Source organism: Triticum urartu, chromosome 2A (genome assembly GCF_056163025.1).
Source record: "Triticum urartu cultivar PI428250 chromosome 2A, HENAU_Tu73, whole genome shotgun sequence".
Lineage (NCBI taxonomy): Eukaryota > Viridiplantae > Streptophyta > Magnoliopsida > Poales > Poaceae > Triticum > Triticum urartu.
The window spans coordinates 72685296-72700550 of NC_141874.1; positions in this window are offsets into that span (position 1 = coordinate 72685296).

Consider the following 15255-nt stretch of genomic DNA (forward strand, 5'->3'; position numbering starts at 1 on the left):
TGTCATCGCCAATCGATTAGATCTTCATGAAATCTCTCGACACATGTGTTGTGATCATCATCAGCATTCTGAGGCCTTCCAAGATATCTATTGAATTCTTGATGAGAAATACCATCCTTTGCCCTTGATGATTTGTCTTCCTAGACTGGCGTGCTGACCTCTCTGTTGTGCCTAGGTAGGGCTGCGACGTGTTGATCTTCCGAGGCCGGGCATGACCCAGGAAAGTGTGTCCGGCCAAATGGGATCAAGCGTGTTGGGTTATGTGGTGCACCCCTGCAGGGAAGTTAATCTATTCGAATAGTCATGATCTTTGGTAACAGGACGACTTGGAGTTGTACCTTGACCTTATGACAACTAGAACGGATACTTAATAAAACACACCCTTCCAAGTGCCAGATACAACCTGGTGGTCGCTCTCTAACAGGGCGACGAGGAGAGGATCGCCGGGTAGGATTATCCTACATGATGCTACTTGGTGAACTTACCATCTACTCTCTTCTCCTGCTACAAGATGGAGGTTACCAGAAGCATAGTCTTCAAAAGAAGTAGCTATCCCCCTCTTATTCTGGCTTTCTGCAGTTCAGTCCACATATGATACCGTTATTCCATTTGATACCAATGCATACTTATGTAGTGTAGCTCCTTGCTTGCGAGTACTTTGGATGAGTACTCACGGTTGCTTTGCTCCCTCTTTTCCCCCTTTCTATACTCGATTGCTGCGACCAAACGTTGGAGCCCAGGAGCCAGACGCCACCATCGACGATGACTACTACTACTCGGGAGGTGCCTACTACTACGTGCAGGCCGCTGATGACGACCAAGAGTAGTTTAGGAGGATCCCAGGCAGGAGGCCTGTGCCTCTTTCAATCTGTATCCCAGTTTGTGCTAGCCTTCTTAAGGCATACTTGTTTAACTTATGTCTGTACTCAGATATTGTTGCTTCCGCTGACTCGTCTATGATCGAGCTCTTGTATTCGAGCCCTCGAGGCCCCTGGCTTATAATATGATGCTTGTATGACTTATTTTATTTGTAGAGTTGTGTTGTGATATCTTCCCATGAGTCCCTGATCTTGATCGTACACGTTTGCGTGTATGATTAGTGTATGATTGAATCGGGGGCGTCACAAAAACAGAGGCTAAATAATATATTTATTAATAAACAGGAGCAAAAAGCAAGGAATAAAAATAAAATTGGGTTGCCTCCCAACAAGCGCTATTGTTTAACGCCCCTAGCTAGGCATACAAGCAAGAATAGATCTAGGTATTGCCATAATAGTAAGATAGATTATTAAAACTCATTTCATATTCTCTACGTTCGGCAGCAAGTTTTCTTTGAGGCAAGCAAAAGTAATCAAAAGGGCTAAATTTAACGGGACAAAAGTACCCAAGATCAACCTTGGGAGGTATAGGTTCCTCCTTTGGTCCTTCATAATGCACAACCAATTCATCATTATAAGCATTCTTTTGACAGAATTTTGTGAGCCTATATTCAAGAGAATATCCTAGTTCATTATTTCGAATAGCCAAATCATCATTAAGTTCAGAAATTCTATCAACTAAAACATTGGTAGGAACCCTTTTTCTAAGATTTTCATTGAAAGCAACATAGTCTAGAGATTAAAAACACAATATTTCTTCTTGATCAAAGAGGATAGTCTGTATGGGAGGACGACAAGCATCCACCCTATAATGCGCAAAGATTTCTTTGGCTTCTTTTATTATGAATCTAAACTCATGAGCCAAAAAGATAGTAGCGGCACGCTTAACAGAAGAATGCTCAATATTAGAAAATTCCGGGAAAATCCTTTGTATGGAAGGACGCATGTGCATGAATTGTCTTTCAAGTTCAACTACAAGCATGGCAATAGCGTCCACAAGACTACTAGTTCTGTGAAGGATAGAACTACCCATAGAAGGTAAAGCACCGGCACAAGTAAAGAAATCTTGAATAACTCTTTTTCCAATAATATTACCACTACCAACACGGAATTTTTTTGTATGAAAGATGGTAGGTTCTTTAGCATGAGCATCAGAGTTTTTCATGATATTATTATTGTCCATATCGACAATAGTTTCCCCGATTTCAGACATAGAGGCAGAAGGTAAAGGACTTGACATAACGACAAGCTAGCAAATTAACACACGAGCAAACAAAAAGCAAACGGGCAAAAACAGGCAAATAGAGAGGGAGGATAGAGAGAGAGGGCGAATAAAACGGCAAGGGTGGATTGGGGGGAGAGGAAAACGAGAGGCAAATGGCAAATAATGTAATGCGGGAGATAGGGATTGTGATGGGTACTTGGTATGTTGACTTTTGCGCAGACTCCTCGGCAACAACGCCAAAAATTCTTATTGCTACCTCTTGAGCATTGCGTTGGATTTCCCCGAAGAGGAGAGGATCATGCAGCAAAGTAGCATAAGTATTTCCCTTAGTTTTTGAGAACCAAGGTATCAATCCAGTAGGAGGCTACGCGCGAGTCCCTCATACCTACACAAAAACAATAGCTCAACACAACCAATGCACTTAGGGGTTGTCAATCCCTTCACGGTCACTTACGAGAGTGAGATCTGATAGAGATGATAAATAATATTTTTGGTATTTTTGGTATAGAGATGCAAAGTAAAAAAAGTAAAAGCAATAGTAAAAGCAAAGCAATAATAAAGTGATGGAGATTGATATGATGAGAAAGAGACCTGGGGGACATAGGTTTCACTAGTTGCTTCTCTCAAGAGCATAAGTATTCTACGGTGGGTGAACAAATTACTGTTGAGCAATTGACAGAATTGAGCATAGTTATGAGAATATCTAGGTATGATCATGTATATAGGCATCACGTCCGAGACAAGTAGACCGACTCCTGCCTTCATCTACTACTATTACTCCAGTCATCGACCGCTATCCAGCATGCATCTAGAGTATTAAGTTAAAAACAGAGTAACGCCTTAAGCAAGATGACATGAAGTAGAGGGATAGTTTCATGCAATATGATAAAAACCCCATCTTGTTATCCTCGATGGCAACAATACAATACGTGCCTAGCTTGCTGCCCCTTCTGTCACTGGGTAAGGACACCGCAAGATCGAACCCAAAGCTAACCACTTCTCCCATGGCAAGAACAACCAATCTAGTAGGCCAAACCAAACTGATAATTCCAAGAGACTTGCAAAGATAACCAATCAGACATAAAAGAATTCAGAGAAGATTCAAATATTATTCATAGATAGACTTGATCATAAACCCAAAATTCATTGGTCTCAACAAACACACCGCAAAAAGAAGATTACATCGAATAGATCTCCACAAGAGAGGGGGAGAACATTGTATTGAGATCCAAAAAGAGAGAAGAAGCCATCTAGCTACTAACTATGGACCCGTAGGTCTGAAGTAAACTACTCACACATCATCGGAGAGGCTTGGATGATGATGTAGAAGCCCTCCGTGATCGATGCCCCTCCGGCGGAGCTCCGGAACATGCCCCAAGATGGGATCTCGTGGATACAGAAAGTTACGGCGGCGGAATTAGGTTTTTGGCTCTGTATTTGATCGTTTGGGGGTACGTGGATATATATAGGAGGAAGAAGTACGTCGGTAAAGCAACAGGGGGCCCACGAGGGTGGGGCGCGCCTGGGGGGTAGGGCGCGCCCCCTACCTTGTGGCCTCCTGTTACGTGCCTTGACGTAGGGTCCAAGTCTCCTGAGTTGTATTCGGTGAGAAAATCACGTTCCCGAAGGTTTCATTCCGTTTGGACTCCGTTTGATATTCCTTTTCTTCGAAACCCTAAAACAGGCAAAAAACAGCAATTCTGGGCTGGGCCTCCGGTTAATAGGTTAGTCCCAAAAATAATATAAAAGTGGATAATAAAGCCCAGTAATTTCCAAAACAGTAGATAATATAGCATGGAGCAATCAAAAATTATAGATACGTTGGAGACGTATCAAGCATCCCCAAGCTTAATTCCTGCTCGTCCTCGAGTAGGTAAATGATAAAAATAGAATTTTTGATGCGGAGTGCTACTTGGCATAATTTCAATGTAAATATTCTTAATTGTGGTATGAATATTCAGATTCAAAAGATTCAAGACAAAAGTTCATGTTGACATAAAAATAATAATACTTCAAGCATACTAACAAAGCAATTATGTCTTCTCAAAATAACATGGCCAAAGAAAGCTATCCCTACAAAATCATATAGTCTGGCTATGCTCTATCTTCACCACACAAAGTATTTAAATCATGCACAACCCCAATGACAAGACAAGCAATTGTTTCATACTTATGACATTTTCAAAACTTTTTCGACCTTCACGCAATACATGAGCGTGAGCCATGGATATAGCACTATATGTGGAATAGAATGGTGGTTTTGGAGAAGACAAAAAGAGGGGAAGATAGTCTCACATCAACTAGGAGTATCAACGGGCTATGGAGATGCCCATCAATAGATATCAATGTGAGTGAGTAGGGATTGCCATGCAACGGATGCACTAGAGCTATAAGTATATGAAAGCTCAACAAAAGAAACTAAGTGGGTGTGCATCCAACTTGCTTGCTCACGAAGACCTAGGGCATTTTGAGGAAGCCCATCATTGGAATATACAAGCCAAGTTCTATAATGAAAGATTCCCACTAGTATATGGAAGTGATAACATGAGAGACTCTCTACTATGAAGATCATGGTGCTACTTTGAAGCACAAGTGTGGTAAAAGGATAGTAACATTGTCCCTTCTCTCTTTTTCTCTCATTTTTTTTATTTTGGGCCTTCTCTTTTTTTATGGTCTCTTTTTTTTCGTCCGGAGTCTCATCCCGACTTATGAGGGAATCATAGTCTCCATCATCCTTTCCTCACTTGGGACAATGATCTAAACATGATGATCATCACACTTTTTATTTTTCTTACAACTCATGAATTACAACTCGATACTTAAAACAAAATATGACTCTATATGAATGCCTCCGGCGGTGTAGTGGAATATGCAATGAATCAACAGTGACATATATGAAAGAATTATGAATGGTGGCGTTGCCACAAATACGATGTCAACTACATGATCATGCTAGCAAAATGACAATGATGGAGCGTGTCATAATGAATGGAACGGTGGAATGTTGCATGGCAATATATCTCAGAATGGTATGGAAATGCCATGATAGGTAGGTATGGTGGCTGTTTTAAGGAAGGTATTTGGTGGGTGTATGATACCGGCGATAAGTGTGCGGTATTAGAGAGGCTAGCAATGGTGGAAGGAAGTAAAGTGCGTATAATCCATGGACTCAACATTAGTCATAAAGAACTCATATACTTATTGCAAAAATCTAGAAGTTTATCAAAGCAAAGTATTAGGTGCATGCTCCTAGGGGGATAGATTGGTAGGAAAAGACCATCGCTCGTCCCCGACCGCCACTCATAAGGAAGACAATCAATAAATAAATCATGCTCCGACTTCATCACATAACGGTTCACCATACGTGCATGCTACGGGAATCACAAACTTTAACACAAGCATTTCTCAAATTCACAACTACTCAACTAGCATGACTCTAATATCACCATCCTCATATCTCAAAACAATTATCAAGCATAATGTTTTTTAGTATTCAACGCAATCAAAATAAAGTTTTACAAATCTTGAATACCAAGCATATTATTATTTAAGAAAATTACCATGCTATTAAGACTCCCAAAACAATCTAAGTGAAGCATGAGAGATCAATCATTTCTATAAAACAAATCCACCACCGTGCTCTAAAATATATAAGTGAAGCACTAGAGCAAAATTATATAACTCAAAGGATATAAGTGAAGCACAAGAGTAAAACTATAGAGCTCAAAAGATATAAGTGAAGCACAAAGAGTATTCTATCAAATTCCAAATTATGTATGGCTCTCTCAAAAGGTGTGTACAGAAAGTATGATTGTGGTAAACTAACTAGCAAAGACTCAAATCATAAAAGACGCTCCAAGCAAAACACATATCATGTGGTGAATAAAAATATAGCTCCAAGTAAAGTTACCGATAGAAGTAGACGAAAGAGGGGATGCCTTCTGGGGCATCCCCAAGCTTTGGCTTTTAGGTGTCCTTATATTATCTTGGGGGTGCCATGGGAATCCCCAAGATTAGGCTCTTGCCACTCCTTGTTCCATTATCCATCAAATCTTTACCCAAAACTTGAAAACTTCACAACACAAAACTTAAAGTAGAAAACTCGTGAGCTCCGTTAGCGAAAGAAAACAAAAGACCACTTCAAGGTACTGCAATGAACTCATTCTTTATTTATATTGGTGTTATACCTACTGTATTCCAACTTCTCTATGGATTATAAACTATTTTACTAGCCATAGATTTATCAAAATAAGCAAACAACACACGAAAAACAGAATCTGTCAAAAACAGAACAGTCTGTAGTAATCTGTAGCTAGCGCAAGATCTGGAACCCCAAAAATTCTAAAATAACTTTATGGACGTGATTAATTTATCTATTAATCATCTACAAAAATAATTAACTAAATATCACTCTCCAAATAAAAATGACAGTAGTTCTCGTGAGCGCTAAAGTTTCTGTTTTTTTACAGCAAGTTCAACAAGACTTTCCCCAAGTCTTCCCAACGGTTCTACTTGGCACAAACACTAATTAAACACAAAAAACACAACCAAAAAAGAGGCTAAATAATTTATTTTTTAATAAACAGGAGGCCCACGAGGCTTGCAAAGATAACCAATCATACATAGAAGAATTCGGAGAAGATTCAAATATTATTCATAGATAGACTTGATCACAAACCCACAATTCATCGGTCTCAACAAACACACCGCAAAAAGAAGATTACATTGAATAGATCTCCACAAGAGAGGGGGAGAACATTGTATTGAGATCCGAAAAGAGAGAAAGAAGCCATCTAGCTACTAACTATGGACCCGTAGGTCTGAAGTAAACTACTCACACTTCATCGGAGAGGCTTGGATGATGATGTAGAAGCCCTCCGTGATCGATGCCCCCTCCGGTGGAGCTCCGGAACATGCCCCAAGATGGGATCTCGTGGAAACAGAAAGTTGCGGCGGCGGAATTAGGTTTTTGGCTCCGTATATGATCGTTTGGGGGTACGTGGATATATATAGGAGGAAGAAGTATGTCGGTGGAGCAACAGGGGGCCCACCAGGGTGGGGGCGCGCCTGGGGGGGTAGGGCGCACCCCCCTACCTCGTAGCCTCCTGTTACGTGCCTTGACGTAGGGTCCAAGTCTCCTGAGTTGTATTCGGTGAGAAAATCACATTCCCGAAGGTTTCATTTCGTTTGGACTCCGTTTGATATTCCTTTTCTTCGAAAACCTAAAACAGGCAAAAAAAACAGCAATTCTGGGCTGGGCCTCCGGTTAATAGGTTAGTCCCAAAAATAATATAAAAGTGGATAATAAAGCCCAATAATGTCCAAAACAGTAGATAATATAGCATGGAGCAATCAGAAATTATAGATACGTTGGAGACGTATCAACACCATACTCTCCTAGGTTGTGAAACCAAGGCTATGACTACCAAAAGCTATGGAAATCAAAGCAAATGGAGACCAAAGCTCTGATACCACTTGTAGGATCATAAGTATGTCTAGAGGGGGGTGATTAGACTACTTGACCAAATAAAACTTATCCCTTTCCCAATTTTAGTTCTTGGCATATTTTAGTAACTTTGGACAAGTCAAGCAATCTTAACAGAATTCAAGCAAGCATGCAAAGAGTATATGAGCAGCGGAAAGTAAAGCATGCAACTTGCAAGAATGTAAAGGGAAGGGTTTGGAGGATTCAAACGCAATAAGAGACACAGATGTTTTTGTCATGGTTTCGATAGGTGGTACTATCGTACATCCACGTTGATGGAGACTTCAACCCACGAAGAGTAACGGATGCGCGAGTCCATTGAGGGCTCCACCCATGAAGGGTTCACGAAGTAGGCGATCTCCTTGCCCTTACAAACTCCTTGGTTCAACTCCATAATGTTGTCGGAGGCTCCCAAGTGACACCTAGCCAATCTAGGAGACACCACTCTCCAAGAAGTAACAAATGGTGTGTTGATGATGAACTCCTTGCTCTTGTGCTTCAAATGATAGTCTCCCCAACACTCAACTCTCTCTCACAGGATATGGATTTGGTGGAAAGAATATTTGAGTGGAAAGCAACTTGGGGGAGGGTAGAGATCAAGATTCATATGGTAGGAATGGAATATCTTGGCCTCAACACAAGTGTAGGTGGTTCTCTCTCAGAAAAAGTAAGCTGGAAGTGTAGGTTCGTCCTTATGGCTCTCTCCACGAATGAAGAGGAGGTGGAAGGGTATATATAGCCTCCTCACAAAATCTAACAGTTACACACAACTTGCCAATCTCGGTGGGACCGAATTGATAAACTCGGTTGGACCGATTCAGCAAATCTAGTGACCGTTAGGATTTTAGGTGGGACCGACATGCAACTCGGTAGGACCGATATGGTTAGGGTTAGGGCATAACGTAATCTCGGTGAGACCGATTACACAAACTCGGTGAGACCGACTTTGGTAATAAGCTAACTAGAGAGTCGGTCAGGTAAACTCGGTGGGACCGATTCACTCATTTCGGTGAGACCGAAATGTTACGAAAGGGAAACAGAGAGTTTACATTGCAATCTCGGTGGGACCGATCGCTCATCTCGGTGGGACTGAAATGTTACGAAGGGAAACAGAGAGATTACAATCCCATCTCGGTGAGACCGATTTGCCTAGGGTTTGTGGCAGTGGCTATGACATCTGAACTCGGTGGCGCCGGATACAAAGAATCGGTGTGGCCGAGTTTGACTTTTGGTTTAGGTCATATGTGGATGTGAGAAAGTAGTTGAGGGATTTGGAGCATATTACTAAGCACTTTGAGCAAGAGCCTCATTAAGCAACACCTCATCCCTCCTTGATAGTATTGGCTTTTCCTATAGACTCAATGAGATCTTGGATCAGTAAAATAGAAAATGTAGAGTCTTGAGCTTTGAGCTTGAGCCAATCCTTTTGTCCTTAGCATTTTGAGGGGTCCACTTTTCTCATCCATGCCATGCCAATCATTGAGCTTTCCTGAAATATTAATATTGAAATAGCATTAGCGCAATGAGCTATATGTTGTTAGGAATTACCAAAACCACCTAGGGATAGTTGCACTTTCACATACTCAAGTTGGAAAAATCATAGATATTGAAATGACACCATCCAAATGTTGGTGTGGCTTGCCTTAGTGCAGAGGAGGTTCACACTCCTCCTAGGTTATCTTCAAGACAAACTTCTCCCTTTGAAAATAATTAAAAACAGTGAAATAAAATATCAAGAACCACTCTGAAAATCACTAGAAATTCTGGACAGCAAGGAAAAATCTCCATTTTGGTGTGCTGCTAGAACTTTTCAAAACAAACACAATGCAAAAAAGAATCAACTCATTTGGACTTATAGTTTAGGAGTTGTGGCTGATCAAAGTTTCTGGTCAAAATTTGATTTAAATTTAAATTAAAAAGAAAACCAGGGGGTGACGTCGATGGTGTATTCTTGGAATACGCCTCCACTCATACAGCTTCGGGCGTGAGGGGTGAGATTGACAGCGGGCCTCACGCATCAGGTTGGGGAGAGAGAGAGAGAGAGAGAGAGAGAGAGAGAGGGAAACAGAGACGGTCAGTGCTCCGCCGGAGCTCATGTCGGTGAACAGAGACGGTCAGTGCTCCACCGGAGCTCATGCCGGCGAGGAGGGGTTCTTAGGTGGTTTGAGAGGGAGGGAAAGAGAGAAGGGGTAGAGGCGCACCTGCCTGTACCCGTGGCTCGACGAGAGACGACCGGAGCAGCTTAGAATCAAGCTCCCAAGCGGTGGCTGCGGTCGGGTCTCGCTAGAGAAGAGGAAGATGATGGAGAAGGGTGGTTCCAGGGGCTCCAGCAGTGTCAGCGGGAACCACTAGACCACCAAGGATGCGCCGAAGAAGTTAGTGGGGCTCGAGGTGGAGTGAAGCATCGGGGGTAAATAGAGGGGATCGTCGGCAAGCTTGAGCTTGAGCACGGCGTCCCAAGGCCTGCCCGGCCGTGCTACGGCTCCCTCTACTGTGTGTGGTGGCTGGTGAAGAGGTTGGATGAGCTGGAGAGGCCAGGGGCATCAATATTTATAGCCAGAGGGGGAAGGGGGGTCTCGGCTCCGCCGGAGCTCTCTGGAAGCCGGCGAAGGACGACGAGGGGCGCCAGTGAGGAGGGGGCAGCGGTTTAGAGCTCACACAGGCACTGTGAAGCTGGAAGACGAGCACATGAGGCAGTGGAAGAAGAAGACAGGGGCACGGGTACACTGTGGCTTTGGCCACGACGCGCCCGTGCTCGCTCCGGCTGCTCTAGCGTTGGCGAGCGGCATGGAGGGGTCAAGGATGATGAGATGCAGGCAGTGACAAGCTCTGGATGGAGCACACGTGAAACAGAGGGGAGGGCGCAGCACAGAGCACGTCGGACGCGATGCCAGGGCCGTGTCTTCACGTGGTCACCACACTGGCATGGTCAAGAGGACGCCCACACGATGCCAAACCATGTCTGGGGTGTTGTTCGTGCAGTGTTAGGTCTTGGAGGGGTGATGCCACACTACTAGGCCGACCAGATGAGACTTGAGCTTCTTGGCAACTTTCTGGACAGAAACTTGGTCGCCAAGTTTGGAGGGATTCTAGAAGGAGTTTAGGGCAAATCTTCTGGAGTTAAGCTTGACTTAGGAGGGTAATGAAGCTCAAGAAAATTCAGCCTCATTGGATCAAGGAAAACGGTACTTCCTGTTGAAACTGCATTTTGAGGCCAGAACAGAAATGGTTTTCTGTAGAAAAAATATTCCAAAAAGTCATGTAATATTTTTGCTCAGGAGGTGGGCCAGGGTTCAAAGAATATTTTGGAATTTACTCATATTTTTGGAAGCAAGAAAAATGAGGGTTGCTTTGGAGCACAAGTTTCTGAATTGAATTTCAGAGAAGAAATTGAATATTTTTCTTTTATGAAAAATATTCCTTGGGTTATTTTGGGATTTTTAAGAGAAAAAACGATGCATAAGAGATGGATGGGTCACTTGGGTGAAAATCAAGGACATGCCCAAGAGTATAAGTCCATTTGAATTGATTCAAAAACCCCAAATTCAAAACAGAAGCAAATGAAGTCCGAAAGAAGAGAGAAGGCAAAAACCAGGCTGTCACAAACCTCCCCCACTTAGGATGAATCTCGTCCTCGAGATTCGGTTGCTCAGGAAAACAATTCTGGGTAGGTTGTCCTTAAAAAGTCCTCTCTTTCCCACGTTGCATCTTCCTCGGTGTGATGCTCCCACTGAACCTTATAAAACTTTATCACTTTGCTGCGAGTGACTCTTTATGTCTTATCCAATATTCTGATTAGTCTCTCCTTGTAGGTTAAGTCCTTAGCAAGTTATATCTCTGCCATATCGGTCCTTTTCTCCGGTGGCGAGATACACATTCTTAAATGTGAGACATGGAACACATTGTGCACTTTTGACAAATCTGGTGGTAATTCCAACTGATAAGTGATTTTTCCAACTCTGTCCATGACTGGGAACGGACCAACATATCTGGGTGCCAGTTTTCCTCGGGTCTGAAATCTCTTGACTCCTTTCATGGGTGTGACTCGGAGGTACACGTGCTCTTCGGGTTCAAAACTGATTTGACGTTGCTTTGCATCATAATAACTCTTCTGTCGAGACTTGGCCAACTGTAGTCTATCTCAGATCTCCTTGACTTTCTTTTTAGCTTCCATCATCAAATCAATTTCGAAAATGCGGCTATCTCCGGTTTGAGACCAGTTTAACGGAGTGCGGCACTTATGGCCATACAAAGCTTCATAAGGTGACATCTCCAAGCTGGTCTGGAAACTGTTGTTGTAGGAGAATTCAGCATACAGTAGACAATCTTCCCACTTGGGTCCTTGGGCCAAAGAACATGCTCAGAGCATATCTTCGAGTATCTGATTTACTCGCTTAGTCTGTCCATCTGCCTGAGGATGATAGGTTGTGCTGTATTATAGGGTGGTCCCCAAGTCTTGATGGAGACGTGACCAGAATGTTGAGGTAAAGAGAGAGCCTCGGTCTGAAGTAATTGTTCTTGGCACTCCATGCAAAATGATGATTTTGGACAGATATAATTGTGCGAGTTGGTCGGCTCGATATGTGGTTCAGATGGGAATGAAGTGAGCTACCTTTGTCAGCGTGTACACTACGACCCATACTGCATCATTGCCTCGGTGAGTCCTTGGTAGGCCTGTGATGAAATCCATTCAGGCATCATCCCATTTCCATTATGAGACGGGTAGTGGTTGAAGGAGTCCGACGGGTTTCTGGTGTTCTGCCTTCACTTTGTTGCATATATCACAGCAAGCGACAAAGTATGCGATATCTTTCTTCATTCCATCCCACCAAAATATCTGGCGAAGGTCTTCGTACATTTTGGTACCTCCTGGGTGTATTGAATACAAAGATTGATGTGCTTCTCCAAGATCTTCTTTCTCGGGTCTGCTTCCTTAGGTACGCAAATCCGTCCTCGAAACCTTAGCGAATGTTGCTGATCCTTTGAGAAATCCTGGGTCTTGCCTTTTAGCATACGCTAGGCATGTTGTTGTAGAGCTGGGTCATCTGGCTGAGCCTTGTGGATCTCCTCCTCGAGGATAGGGGTAACTTCCAACATATTGGCAAGACTGGCATCAACAATAACCAAATTGATTTGAGTGATCTCTTCTTGGAGTTCGGGAGGCAAGGACTCCATCATGGCATTCAGACTGGCATGCTTGCGGCTGAGGGCATCGGCAACCATGTTGGCTTTACCCGGATGATAATTTACCCCAAGGTCACAATCCTTGACCAACTCGAGCCATCTTCGTTGTCGAAGGTTTAAATCCGGTTGAGTGAATATATACTTGAGACTATTGTGGTCGGTAAATATCTGACACCTTTTTCCAATGAGGTAATGTCTCCAAATTTTCAAAGCATGCACCACAGCGGCCAACTCCAAATCATGCGTGGGATAGTTTCCTTTGTGAGGTCGTAACTGTCTAGATGTGTAGGCCACAACCTTGCCATCTTGCATGAGTACACATCCAATACCTCTCCTAGATGCGTCACAGTATACATCAAAGCTGCGGTAGATGTCTGGACGAGTCAGTACTGGTGCGGTTGTCAGCCTGGTCTTTAGCTCATTAAAGCTTTTCTCACAGTCATCAGTCCATTCAAACTTCCTATCTTTCTTGAGGAGCTCAGTCATTGGCTTGGCAATTTTAGAGTATCCTTCGATGAATCGGCGATAGTATCTGGCTAATCCAAGGAAACTCCGGATCTGGGATACTGTCGTGGGTGCCATCCAATCAAGCAAGTCCTTCACCTTACTTGGATCCTCGGCCATCCCTTTTGCTGAAAGTACATGCCCTAAAAATCCAACTTGCTTGAGCCAAAATTCACATTTGCTGAACTTTGCATACTGCTGATGGTCACGGAGCCTTTGCAGAACTGCTCTGAGGTGTTCCTTGTGTTCTTCTTCACCTTTTGAGTAGATGAGGATGTCATCGATCACTACAAAAAAATACACTTCCGTGATGATACGTGTTTGTCACAGTAGGTTGCTTTTTTGTCATGCATGTACATCCATGACAAATTTATTGCAGAATCAAGATAGTAATACCTGTGCTGTCGTAGAAGTGTTCCATGACATTACCAAAATTATCATCACGGAAGTGTCCACTTCCATGACGATAAATCGCGCGTCACAAAAGTGCTTTTGTCAAGGGTGACCGACACATGACATCGACCGTAACGGAACACCGTTAAGCTATCGGGTCGAGTTTTGGATCCGATAACCCGTTAACAACCTCGACCAATGGGGATTTTCCACGTGTAAAATCATCATTGGCTGGAGGAAACATGTGTCGGCTCATCGTTGGGACAGATGTCAACCACTCATTGGACGGAAGGCGCCTATGATACGTCGACATGTGGCACGGCCCAATAGAGGCCCATTCCTGTGAAAAGGCCGACCCGTTTGACTTGGTCAAAAGGTGGCGGGCCGGCCCATGGAAAGCCTGTTAACGGCCTGTTCGCATATAGCCCATTTACAGCCCGCTAACCCAAAGCCCGTTACGCCCTATCCGAATTAGGCCCAGTAGCGTCATCTAGGCCATCCGATATGATTCCAGCCCGTTTTCACCTCTGGCCCATGTATGGCCCATGACGTCTTTTGGCCCATATGAGGCCCTATGTAACTCTTGGCCTATTAATGGCCCGTGGTGAAACTGGCCCGTAATGAACAGTGTATCACTTTACACCCATTAATGGCTCGTGGTGAAACTGGCCCGTAATGAATAGTGTATCACTTTATACCCATTAACGGCCCGTTATTCCGTTGGGAATTTTCCAGCCCATGTTATCTTTCAGCTTCTCAGAGCCCATTTATTCTTGGGCTCATTTCCAGCATTCGTTTACTTATGGCCCATTACTGTCATTTTCTGCTTGTGGGCCAAATTCAGCCCGTGGTTACAGTCGGCCCGTTTGTGGTCCGTTAATACGTTGGGTCGTTTTCATAGCGTCATCAAATACGGCCTATTAACGATGGCCCGTTACGGTCGGCCCACGAACGGACGATTCCAACTCTAGCCCGTTTACGGCCATAATGCGGCCTGTTATTGGCCCATGTTTGGCCAATCGATCATACGACCCGTATAAGGCCCATTGATGATACGTCCCATAGAAGGCCCATTGTTTCTACGGCCCGTAGAAGGCCTACTGTTTCTACGGCCCGTAGAAGGCCCACTGTTTCTACGGCCCGTAGGAGGCCCAGTGTCACTACAGTAAATATTAGCTCATGGTTATTGTGGCCTAGTTTTAAAAAAACAGGTTATTGCAGCCACTAGTTAACCGCAGAAAAATAACTGCAATGACTACAAGCAAACAAATAAACAAGACAACGAGGAAATAAATAAGCAAGCAATTAATGCTAGGCTATCACGGCTATTACACATATTACATCCACTGGGCATCAAAGTTCGCCACCAGTGCAAATATAGGGAACAAAGCAGCATATCATATACATTGGCCGTCAAAATTGGCCACCAATGCAAATAAACGTGGCAGCAAAACAAGAGCATAACTGAAACAACTTCAGAAGAGCTCAAGAAACGTTATCCTGGGTATCCACCATGCTGGCAATAAGCTTAGCAAGCTGATTAGCTTTGTCCTGTTTGGCGCTAAAATCCTCCAATGTTTGCTGTT